This window comes from Panthera onca, chromosome B4 (assembly GCF_046562875.1).
Source record: "Panthera onca isolate mPanOnc1 chromosome B4, mPanOnc1 haplotype 2, whole genome shotgun sequence".
Lineage (NCBI taxonomy): Eukaryota > Metazoa > Chordata > Mammalia > Carnivora > Felidae > Panthera > Panthera onca.
This window is the reverse complement of record NC_138345.1, coordinates 136711727-136723853: the sequence shown is the minus strand read 5'-3', so window position 1 is coordinate 136723853 and position 12127 is coordinate 136711727. Positions and strand designations below refer to the sequence as shown.

The following is a 12127-nucleotide window of genomic DNA, read 5'->3' as shown; positions in this document are numbered from 1 at the left end:
GGAGAGTGGGCGCCATGCTGCCGGCCTTGGGGTGCATGAAGGTCAGGACGGGCGCCACCTGGGGTTCAGAACTCTGGAGTCCGTGGGTTAGCTCTGCTCCCCTCCGCTCCCTGCCCTGCAGGCCCAGCCAGCCCCCAGGCTCTGGTTCCACCATCACCAGCCCTGAAAACGTGCGCATGTCACGTGGGGGTGATGCCAGGACCACACGGGGCGGTGGAAATGGCGGAAAGGGTCACGGATGTGACCTTTGGGCATCCCCTCCCACCGCGATGCTGAGATGAGGCCAGGCCCACAGCTCGGGCTCTGTGGGCACTGGGGTGGGGGTGGGGGGGTCCACGTGGCTCGCCTAGCTGAAAAGCCCCAGGCCCTGTCCCCAGCCTGCCCCTCTGACCCAGGCCCTCCTGGACCTGTGTCAATTTGGGAACCCCTTGTCTGTGGGCAGGTCTCACGGCTGGCCTCAGACCCAGGCTCTCTGGGGCCCCAAGGGCACTGATGCAGTCACCCCAGCCCTGGTCTCCCGCTGCTCATCTGCTGTCCTTTGAGCCTCGGTCTCTTGATCCGTAAGACAGGAAACCAGGGAACGGCAGGAGCCCCCTCCCCACCTGCTCTCTCGCGCGCTCTCCTCCTCTGGGTGCCGGGCATGGGAGGATGGCTCTGCCCAGTTGCCCTGCCTGGTCCCCAAGGGGGCCCTCGTTCCGGTCTTCGTGGTTTCTGGTTTTGCATAACCAGGGCTCTGGCTCTTTCTCTGTGGTTCCCAGTGTGGGTGGCAGATAACGTGGGGACAGAGGTGAGATATCTGCACCCAGGAACTGAGGCTGCCCGGGGGCCTTGGGGCACCTTCAACCTCAACGATCTCCCCAGACCGGAGGGACAGGTGACAGGAAGGGGTCTCGGGGGCCCCGGACCACAGGGATGAGACAAGAGGGTGGGGTTGTAAGCTCCCAGCCCCTTGCAGGTACCCCCAGGCTGTCAGCTCTGGCGATATCTGAGAGGAGAGGAAAAGGGGGGTCAGGAGCCTCCTGAACAAACAAAAGTCAAGGTCAACATTCTGATGAAAGGCGCTGTCCTTGGAGGCCGGGCGCAGTTCACGTGCACATACCTGGCCTTCCCTCTATCTGGAAAGACCTTCCTCTAAGCCTGGCTTGGTTGGTCAACTCCTATTCATCCTGCAAAACCCTGCCCGGGGTGACCTCCCCCGCAAAGTCTTCTCCACGGGCCGCACCACCCTGCCTGTGCGAGTGCATCTGGGGGACGGCACTGCCCAGGCTTCCCGCCACCACGGGCACATTCCCCAGGAGGTTGAGAGTGAGATCCCTGACTCCTGAGGACATGCTCCTTCCAGACTCTTTCCTTAGCTGGCTCCTGTGGCACAAGTACTATGTAGAATGCACCACACATGGGGTCTGGCTCCACAGCATTCCCGGGTGGGCGGGCCCCTAACAGCCTCAGTCTGCACTGAGGACACAGGGCCGAGAGGGCAAAGCCATGAGCCGTCTACTCTTCCCTCCTTTTCGTTCTCGGTGTCTATTTGGCCATCATAACTGCTCTGGGAGGGAGACACAATGCTGGGGGGCAGGGAGGAGTCCCCATTTTACAACGGGAGGCCTGCACTGGGCATACTGCAGCGTCTAGAGCCCAGCATCTGAAACTGCATCCAGGGGGCCCGGCCCACCCCACCTTGTCTGTCCAGCTGCAAATGGGGGGAGGGGACCCTCACCGTCTCCTGGTGGAGGGAGGGAAGGGTGGTGGGCTCTGAATGGGGCCTGGACAGCCCTCTTCCTGCTCCCTCCTCTGCTCTTGTCCCCCACTGCCCACGGCACCTGTTAGCAAACAGGCAGGAAAGAGTCGTCTGACTGCAGACATTCTCAGCCCCCGACCATCCAACACCAGGGCCCGCAGTCTCCTGGAGGGCCTCCTTGGCCTTGGGGCCAACAGACCAAGGGGATGGCCTCCCACGTTGACGGTCAGCATGGAGACCTTTTCTCTTCACGCTCACCTGTGCTGGCCCCGCCCCCTCAGTGACTCGGTGGGCAGATGCGTTCCCTGCCTGCCTCGGCGGCAGGGGCCCGCTGCTCTCAGGGCTCTCTCTGGGTGACCTCGTGAAATCAAACTCATTTCCCTTTGGAAATGAGTTCCATCTGGCCTTGAACCTGTGGGTTCACTCCGTCCCCGAGATGGCTCCCGTCCCCTAACCAGCCACCCCGGGTGATGCTCTGACCACAGACTACAGAACCAGTCCCGGCAACGACTCGGCATGATGAGCTTTAAGATTCGTTCTATGAATGAGTGGTGACTGATGTCACTTTCTAATCCCCTCTCTGCAGATGACACAGCGGAGGCCCCGGAGGCTCAGGGACAAGCAAGGGGTACAAGAAAGATGCTCCAAGTTGGGCTCCGGGGACAAACAGACCTGGGCTCAATGTATACCTATGACTCGGCCTCAATTTCCCCATTCTGTGAAATGGGGACACAGCAGTGCCTGCCTCACAAGGTTGGGTGAGGATCTCATGGGTTCCTCCGTGCAAAGTGCCTCCCCCAGTGGCAGCCTAGTGGGTGGAGCGTTCAGGGCTCAGGGGGTGCAGGGGGTGATGCTCTTGGGGTGGGGGGCACCCCTCCCCATCACTCAGGATCCAGTCCAGCCCTCTCCTTCAGGGTCTCCCCATCCCTCCGTCACCTTTCCCCGGGACTCTAGCCACACAGCACTCACTGGCCTAGCACACCTGCCTCCCCGGCAAACCCACCCTCCAGCAAGGTGCCAGCTATGCAAGGCTGGGGCAGGCGTCCCCGGGGCCTCCCTCTGTGATCACACCTTGGGTCCGTGTCCCATCAGCCTCCCTCATCAGACTACATCATGCCAGTCTGATGGAGAGCCAGACCCAGCAGGCAGGAGCTGCGTCTTCATGGCATTTGCCTCCCAGGGTTTAACACAGGCCTCTCAACACACGTGCAAAGCCACCGAATGAACACCCGTGGACACGCCCGGCCACCTGCCTGCCTCCCTCGGTCAAATAAATGCTGGGTTTGCAGAATGGACGTGGGGCCTGACAGACGGGGTGAGTCGCTTGGGGTCGCACGGCTCCAAGAGGAGGGACTCTGGCCGGGAGGCCAGCTCTCCTGACCCCCAGGGTTCTGCAATGCCGCCCCCATCCCCGGCACCGCCTGTCTCTCTCCTGGCCCCAGAAATCCTGACTGTCCAGCTGAACATCCATTGTCTGTGAAGGTCAGGAAAATGGAGGCCCTGTCTGCAGACTGTAAATGCACTGAGTTTCCTCACAGAGCACACCTTACAGCTTTTCTCCTGTCCCTTACCACATGTTTCTAAAACCCCACCTTGCCCCAGGGGAGTGGGGCGGGGGATGCAGAGCAGCCTAGAAGGCTTCCTGGAGGAGGAGGGCCTTGAAGAATCAACAGAAGCCCTCGGTGAAGGTGAAGACAGACAGGAAAAGAGTTCCGGGCAGAGGAACCCAGGAAAGGCGGAGAGCAACTAGGCATATACAATCTGACCTGCGTGCATGAGCACGCAGTGAGGGGCGACGCCGGCCCGGGGCCACGTGTCACCTGGCTCCCTCTTTTAGCCGTGGTGGCGAGCCTGGCTCCAGGACCAGAGCTTCCCTTCAGAACTCCACGGACAGACGGCTCGGCCAGGCCCCCGGGGCACCAGCTTCTGGTTACTCCCCAGGAGAGCCGACCGCAAAGCCTGCTGGGGCCTCTCTGGAAACCAGACCTGGTCCAAAGGCCAATGAACGCCTATCCGGCCGATGTGCACATGTGACGAAGGACAAGGACACAGGCGTGATCCTCACTGGAGAAGGCAGAGTTTACCCCCAATTCGCCAGCGGGCACGAGGCTCAGAGACGCGGAGCGAGCTGCCCGGTTCACCCAGCAGGTGCGTGAGCAGAAGAGCTGGCCCAGGTGCTGAACCCAGCCCTCTCCGGTTCCACGCCCCCCACCCCGTCCCCGGGGCGTTGGTGTCCCCCCACTGGTCCACGGACCTAGGACGCTGGCCTCTGGGCAGCGCACCCAGAAGACGTTTTATGAATGAGTGAACAAAAGAATCTGAAATCCTTGGTCTTTCTCCCCCCACCACCCGCCAGCAGGAAGGAGCCATCTGCCACTGTGTTTTGTCGTTGCTGTTACTCTGAAAATCAAAAGCACAAACCCAGAGTCACAGCTCCGTGTCGCATCAGGTCGGACAGACACCCCAGCCCCTGATGCCAGGCTGGAGCTCCGTTTGGCCTCGCGGGCGGACAGACGAGGACCAAAATCCCACTCAGCCACCAGCCCCTGGAGACCTGACCCACTGCACCACCCCCCCACCCCCGCCCCTGCTCTGAGCCTTGGTGTTCCCACCACCGAATGGAGGTGCCAGGGGACCCACCTACCTTGCTGGCTGCCGTGAGGACTAAGGAGAAGGGACCCTGCAGGGGTGAGTGCAGGGGGGATCCCGGCCCGCTGGCCTCCTCTGCCTGTGACCTTGGCCGCTGGGGAGGCTCTGGAACCCTCTGCACTAACTGCGCCCGATGCCCTGGTCCTGTGGGCAGCTGAATGGCTTACCCATTGTGAGGCACCCACACGGCCAAAGGGCAGAGGGGCCAGCGAGGGCGCGGGCAGGTGGCTCACTGGGCTCCCCCGTGACTCAGCAGGACTCAGGGAGGCTGCTGGTGTAGGGGTGGGAGCTGCCCCTGGCCATACCCTGTGCAGGGAAGCCCAGCTGCCGCTGTTTCTGATAAATATTTTATCACTGCTCACAGAGCGGTCCCCGGGAAGGCACCCCTTCCTGCCCGGACAGGAGGATGTGGCTGGGTCGGGTGCGGGGTGGGGTCAGGAGCCCAGACGGCTAGCTCATTCAGGTCAGCACAGCTCAGCCGATGCCCCCTGAGTCCCACCCACACTCTGCCCCACGCCGTGCTGGGTGCTGGGCTCAGCCCTGCCCCGGGGACAGCACCCACGTTCCTCTCCACCACGCCCAGCGTACCGGCCCCCTGCCCTTTGGCCCAGTCAAACGGTCCATCCTGCTGGCCCAGTGACAGTGCTACCTCCTCCGGGAAGCATTCCTGATGCTCCCCTTCTTACTGTGTGACCTCGGGCAGGGCCGTCACACTCTCTGGGACTGTTTCTAAAATGGAAGGGATGACCCCCCCCCCCGCCCAGTCGTGGGGAACAAGGTGAAATTATACAAATGAAGGGTCTCCCAGCACCTCGCCCATATGGGCACCTTCCATTTGGAGGGCGCTGAACATCAGGAATCCAGTCAATAAATATTACTGAGCGTGTCTCAGGGTGGGACACAGGGACATACGGAGCCTGGCCCCTGTTCGCAGGGGTCTGTGACTTTACTGGGGACACAGGACCTAAACAATAATACTCCTACTGCTAATAACAGCAGCCACAACCACACAACAGTAATAACAGCTGCCACGGTTCAAGCCCCTGTCAGGTGACATTACATCCCCTCGTTTATGTCCCCAGTAGCCCTGTGCCGTGCGGTTCTTACCCCCATTTCATAACAGAGTGGAAGCCACAGCTCCCCGTCTCTCCATCCTTGGGCCTCCCAGCACCCCTAACCCAGCGTGGCTAAAGCCAAGCTGGGGGTCTTCTCCCAGCCTTCCCTCTCCACGCTGAGTCTACTGTCCCAAGGATCACCCGCCCCCTACTGAAGTCTGAGACCGATAATCCTGGGGACTCTTAAGGTAGTGAGCTCCCTGTCACAGGAGATAATCAAGCAGGGGCATCATGCCTATCATCAATAAGTGGCCTCACTGGCTGGCTTTCGGTCCATCTCACTCAGACCCAAAGGCTTGACCAGCTGTGTGACCTTAGACAAGAGACTGACCTCTCTGTGCCTCGCCTTCCCCATCTGTACAACGGGCTCATACGATGGCCTCGGCGGGTGAAATGAGGGCAAATATGTGAACTTGCAAGCTGTCTTCCAAGTGCATCTCAAGGGCTGCCTGTCTGTTGACTATTATCAGTTCGTAGCTTTACCTTACCCCCCTCCCCCCAGTCCCTTCCCGGGAACCAAGCAGGGTGGGAATCAAAATTTCCATTTTGCAGATTTGAAAAGTGAGGCACAGAGAATAACCCCTCAGACTCAAAGGGTCTGTGGTAGAACCAGAACCAGAGTGTGGGTCTTCTGGTGCTGAATGGGGGCCACCCTCCCAGCCTGGGTCCTCCCCCGCCACGGTCTTTCCTCCCGGGCTCTCTTCTGGGCTCCAGGCAGACTGGTTTTGCCGGAGAAAGTGCTTTGGCAACACACAGAAGGTTCTTAACCAGTTCAGCTGATGGCACAGAAAGCAAAGCCTTAAGAACCTTCCGGAAAATGAGCAAGACTTCTGCTGGGGTCAGAGGAGCCCCACTGTGGTAGCTCCTGATGGCGAGGTGCCTCGGTGACAGTCTCTCACCTTCAGGCAGGTAGCGGGATGGGGTGAACAGGGGGCAGGCGCACCACCGGCCAGAGACCCTAGGTTTGAGCCCCGCCCCTCCCTCCTTGCTGCCCTCCTTGGTCTCTCGGCAACCACTTGGCCTCTCTGAGCCTCAGTTTGCCTGTCTGTTAATTGGGGATGACCACGATCACCTTCTGGGCTGGCTGGAAGGAGTGAATGGGGTGGTGCCTGGGGAGGTCTGTGCACAGGACCCGGCACATAGTAGGTGCTCAGGAAACAGCAGCCCCCCCTTTCTTTCCAGACAGAAGCCCACGCCCTGGGGTCAGAACTGAGGAGAGCAATATTCTGTGCTGAAACGAGCTGCATGCATTTTCCTGATCGTCCTTTCAGAAGGGACCTGGCCCCGGCGTCCCCACCCCCACCTGCCCCTGTGTGTAGACGGTCAGTGGCGACGGGACAGTGAATTCCACCTCTGTCCTCACTGCTGGCCCGGAGGGTACAGATGGGCACAAGCGTCAGCCGAAGGTTCCCCTGTGCCAGGCATCGAGTCCTCCCGCGACCCAGAGGCGGCCATCAACACCGACATCAACACCGACGCTGACAGTGACTCCATGGCACCTGAGCACTCTTCAGCACTGGCACAGGGCACTGTCCCCTCTCAGGGCCCTACATGAAGTCACAAGGCCCTCGCAACAACCCTCTGCGGTGAGTGCCACAACTGTCCCCAAGAAACGAAGGCAGACGGAGGTTTAGTGACTCACCAATGTCACCCAGCCGGGAGGGGTGGGGCCGGGACTCGAACCCAAGCAGCCTGGCTCCGGAGCGCATGGTTGTAATCACCTAAACAGTTTATGCCAATCTACATCATGCAAATGGCAGAACTGAAGCTCAGAGAGGCCAGGCAGGTTTCCCGTGGCCACACAGCTATTAAATGGTGCCGCCAGGATTTACAGCAGGTGGGCCTGACTCTGGGGTCCCCGGCCTTTGCAGCCCCTCTCTGGCCCTGGCTGGCTCCTCCTCCCAGCCCCCCAGAGCTGTGTCCGAGACTTAGGGATCCCTGAGTCACCAGAACTGTGCTCACAGACCTCAAAGTCCCCATCCCGCCGTGTGCTCCCCCCCTGAGCTTCAGCGTTGAGACCTGTAAGAGGGATGTGGTTTAAAGGCAAAAAGAGGGTTATAGTGTCACCAGGAAGTCACCTTCTCGTTCCACTAAACCCACATCGTCAAAGCAGTCCAAGAGTCGAAATGTGTATCTCCCGACTCTGACTTGGGGGTGGCTGGCCTTCCTCCGCAGGCAGCCCTGGGCCACCGTGCTTCAGGGTGAGTCCTGAAGCAGGGCATCCTGATCCTGCTGTGTGACCCTGAGGACCAGTGACACCACAGTCTGACCCTAGAGCTCCCCATCCAGATTGCGCCGGTGGCCTCCCCCTTTCTGTGTGGGTCTCTTTGCCTTAGTGGGGACCCCCTTGCCATCTGCCAGGCCTGGAGAAGGCCGGTGGGAGTAAGCGAGTGAATGAATGAATGAATGAATGAATGACTTTTTCTGCCCCTCTACGGGTATCTTGGGAGCCTGCTCTCCTCACAGATGTCCCAGAAGATGACAGTTTGTTCATGTCTGTGAACGCCCAGCACTCGGGGCACGTGGAGAGGGCCCCAGTCTTTCTCCTTCCTTCTCCTCACCCCAGCCCCTCCTGGCTCTGCCGGGAGTCCCCCGGGGGACCCGGGTGTTATCTCCCAGGGCCTGCGTCGAGAAAGATCTGGCACCAGCAGCCCGGTCGGATCCCATAAAACGCTGCCTGACTCTGCCCAGGCAATTCTGCTCGACCATCCCCAGGCCTTTTAATCCATCCATTAGAAACAGAAAAATCCATTAGCTAACAAATGTTTCCGCACAGGCCGCTTTCCCTGCTTATGAGAAATTAAGTCCATGCGAATCTCCCCATCACCGGATAGTTAAACTCGCCAAAACCCAGAGAGTGTCAACCCCTCTCACGACGTAGGCCATGTTCATGGTGGGCTTGTGATGTATCAGGCATTATGCCTCTTTGGCATCCCTGGCCACCTGTAAGCAGTGGGCAATATTAGGATTTCCAGTTTTCAGATGGAAAAACGGAGGCCCCGAGAGGCAGTGACTTGGGTAGGGCCACACAGACAGCCAGCGGTGGCCCTGGGGTGCCGACCCAGGTCTGCCTGACTCCAGAGCCCCCCCTCTGCCCCCACAGTTTCAGCAAGCAGCTCAGAATCCCAGACCATTTGGCAGGAAGGACCCCTGGCAGGCCATAACCTGCGGACCGATGGGGACTCGGCCTCAGAGAGGGGGAGCGCCTTGCTCAGGGACACAGCGAGACCACGCCCTTGGGTTGCGTTGCTCCTGGGTCCCCCCCCGCTGCCTACCGGCCAGAGGGAACTACGTGCCCTCATCCAAAGCCACCACGCATCGGTGTTCACACTTGTGTGTGTGCAGGGCGGGGGAGGGGATGAGTTGTAAGCTATGGATTCCTGGTGCCCCATCAGAGGTCAGGACGAGAGCCCAGGAACTGGCATGTTATCAAGCACTGTCGCTGAAGGGGACAACCCGGTGGTCCCGGAGCCCCTAGCTTACCCCTCCAGGGAGGGTTCTCAGGCTGGGCCTGGTGCAGGAGGAGGTCTGAGGGCCACAGGGAGCCCCCCCGCCCCCCTCCGGACGCAGTCCAGGGAGTGGTGTTTGGGATCCCGGGGAAACTCCGGCCCAGCCAGGCTTTCTCCAAAAGCATCACGAATCACCTGCACAGCAATGGCCACTCCACGCATCCTGCCGGCAGCTGCCCGTGGTTCTCACTGCTGCCCCACGGCTCGGGTGGGGCAATGGAGGCCACCCACAGGAAGCGGCCTGGCCGGGCAGGGCCAACACCACACCCCGTGATCCCCCCCCCCCCCCCCTCCCACCCCAGGCGCCAGGGACTCTACCCAAGCACAGCCAGTTCTCCCTTACCTTGGCTCCGTTGGAAACAATCTTAGAAAGCGTCAGTCCCCGCTCCTGTGAACAGGGTCCAGGGCAGGGTCTGATTTTGCCAGAGGCCCAGACTCAGAGCCAGGCAGGTCTGCCCCTGTGCTGTCTCTCACGGGATGGGAGGGGGGCTCCCCTATGTGCTCCCGCCCCGGGGTCTCTGCCCTCAGATGTGTCTACTTCCCAGACCGACCCCCCCCTCCCTTCCCCCCCCCCCCCCCCCACGCTCTGCAGGGCCAGCTCCCCGCAGGAAGGTGGCGGGAGGCCCAGGCCAGAGGCCAGAGGGGTGGGGCCCCAGGCTGAAACAGGACAGGGCTGGGAAAGGAGGTGCCTCCCTCCCTCTACCGTCTTCCTTTGCTCTATTAAGGGGGGGCACTGTAAAGGGAGGGGAAGGGCTGCCGTGGGGCGGGGGCAGCGTTGGGGAAGGAAGATCAGGAAGCAGGGCAGCTGGACGCCCAGCTGGACGGATGCGCAGAGACCCACCCACAGAGACCGAGAGAAAGTCAGAGATGGAGACGAGAAGGGGGCGGGGCGCGACGGGGCGAGGTGGGGGGGGGGGGTAGCGGCGAGGGGGAGAGACCCCGAGAGAGGAGCGGGGAGGTCCGGGGGTACCGGTAGTGGGTGAGGCCGGAGCTCCCTGCCGGGGGCCGCCCAACCCCTGTCCCATCCCCTGTCCCCGCACCCGGCGTGACGCGCGCGCGCGCACACACACACACACACACACACACACACACACCGCGCCGCCGGCCCCGGCCACCCGCAGGGGCGCGCGGGCCACCCCCCACCCCGAAGCCCCCGGGCCCCTCCCCCCGCGGGGCCTCCGGGACCCGCCGCCGGCGCTCACCTTGGTCCCCGCACCGCCGCCGCCGCCGCCGCCGCCGCTGCCTCCGCGCAGAGCTGGAGCCCGGGCCGGGGGAGGGGGCCGCGGAGGCCCCGCCCCGCCCCGCCTCCGGGCGCGCGCAGGGGCGCCGGACGCGGTCACGGCCACCGCCGCCCGGGCCGGCCGCTGCCGGGAGACCCGCGGGAGGAGGCGCCCCGAGGCCAATGGTGGGGGGGGTGGGTTGGTGGCAGCGGTTCGCCCCAGCTGGGAGCCGGGGGTGGGGTGGGGTGGGCCGGGGCGCCCTCCGCGGACCCCCCACCCCGGTGCGCTGCGCGGGCTGTAGGCGGTGCCCGGCCGGGGATGGGGCGCTCGGGGCCACCCAGGAACCCACCCCTCGGCGGTCTCTAAACGCCCGCCGAGCGCCCTCTCCTCGAGCCTAGGCCTGTGCGCGGCGCTGCGGACCGGGCGGAAAACCCAGACGCTCAGATCCAGTCCCTGCCCTGGGGCTCGGGGTCTGCCGGCTGGCCGAGGGGGCAGGGACGGGGGCTGACAAATGCTGTTGCAGTACCTGCACTCCGCGGGGCTCTGGTTCTCCGAGGGTGGCCCCACCTGCTCCGTGGGGGTCACGTGTGAGCAATGCACCTTCTCAGGCCCCACCCCGGGCTTAGAGGATCCAGGGCTGGGGCCTAAAACCAGGGTGTTTTGACAAGCTCCGCAGGTGATTCCCAAGCTCGGGGGGAGTTTGAGAAGCGCTGTCCTGATTGAAATATCCAGCGGCCCAGGCGCCAAAGCCCAGAGGACGGACGACCCGGGGTCTTTTCACCCTTCGTTTGTTTACAAAGGTCCACCTCCCCTCCTTTGTGACACTGTGTTGGTGGGAGAGGGAGGGGGACAGGGGTGAGGGTGGCTAGCACTTCTCTGGCAGGATGAACCATCAGAGCAGGGCGCAAGGCTGGGGCCTCCCCACGTGGTTACAGGTCCTTCTGTGTTTTAAGGTGCAGTGATGGTTTTTAAGTTTTGAAATGCAACTATGCAAATATTTCTGTCTGTAATCAAGACGAAAGCCTACCTTTCTCTCCCATGATTGTACCTGTTTTTAATACGCTTCACTTTTAATTTTTGTGAGAGAGAGAGAGAGAGAGAGAGAGCGAGCATGAGCGAGCAGTGGGCAGAGAGAGAATCCCAAAGCGGGGCTCGAGCTCACCAACCGTGAGACGGTGACCTGAGCCCAAGTCGGATGCTTAACCAACTGAGCCCCCCAGGCTCCCCAGATGGTGCTTGTTTGAAGCTAAGCTACCTGCCCTCGTTAAACTGGGACAGGTTGGGGGGCACCCGGGGAGGGGTTCAGTCGGTTGAGCAGCTGACTGTTGATTTCGGCTCAGGTTGTGGCCTCGCAGTTCGTGAGTTCGAGGCCAGAGTGGGGGCTCTGTGCTGACAGCACGGAGCCCGCTTGGGATTCTGTCTCCCACTCTCTCTGACGGTCTCCTGCTTGTTCTCTCTCATTCTCAAAATCAATCAATCAATCAATAAACAGTTCTCGAAAAATGGGAGAGGTGAGCCAGCAGGCCTTCCTGGTGAGTGGAGGCCAGGAGAGGGAGTGTGCTGATGGGCTTTGCCAGGGTCCAGGGACACGAAACTCTGCCTGGGCGGCGGGCCAGGGCGTCCAGAAGGTGGAGAGGGCATCTGGACAGAGGCACCAGCTGGAGCAGGTACATGCAGTGAGTGTGTCCTGGGAATTTCCAGCATGTTCTCTGGACTGTCTCAAACAGCTGCCCCTTCTTTTTTGTTCCCTCACCCTGCTTCGGTTTTCTTCCTAATGTTTGCACTTGGAGTTATATTCTATCATTGGTTATTTCTTTATGGTTGAGTTTGTCCACGAGGATGTAAATTCCCTGAGAGAGGGGACTTGTCTCTTCTCTTCGCCCAAAGCGTCCCCAG

The 12127-nt window shown here is 61.5% G+C and overlaps 1 protein-coding gene across 4 annotated transcripts in view; it reads right to left on the bottom strand.

Annotated features, from left to right (window-relative positions):
• The window catches only part of PRR5 (proline rich 5), a 50820-nt gene extending 40045 nt beyond the window's left edge, over positions 1-10775 (bottom strand). The window contains exon 1 of one of the 4 annotated variants that reach the window (XM_078449338.2): positions 10758-10775. The gene's annotated coding sequence lies outside the window, so the exon portion shown is untranslated. Of the gene's footprint in view, positions 1-4382; positions 4853-10213; positions 10328-10757 lie in introns of those variants that run through there. The other 3 variants (XM_078449337.2, XM_078449336.2, XM_078449340.2) reach the window with 3 other exon arrangements.
• Between the last annotated feature and the right edge of the window lie 1352 nt (positions 10776-12127).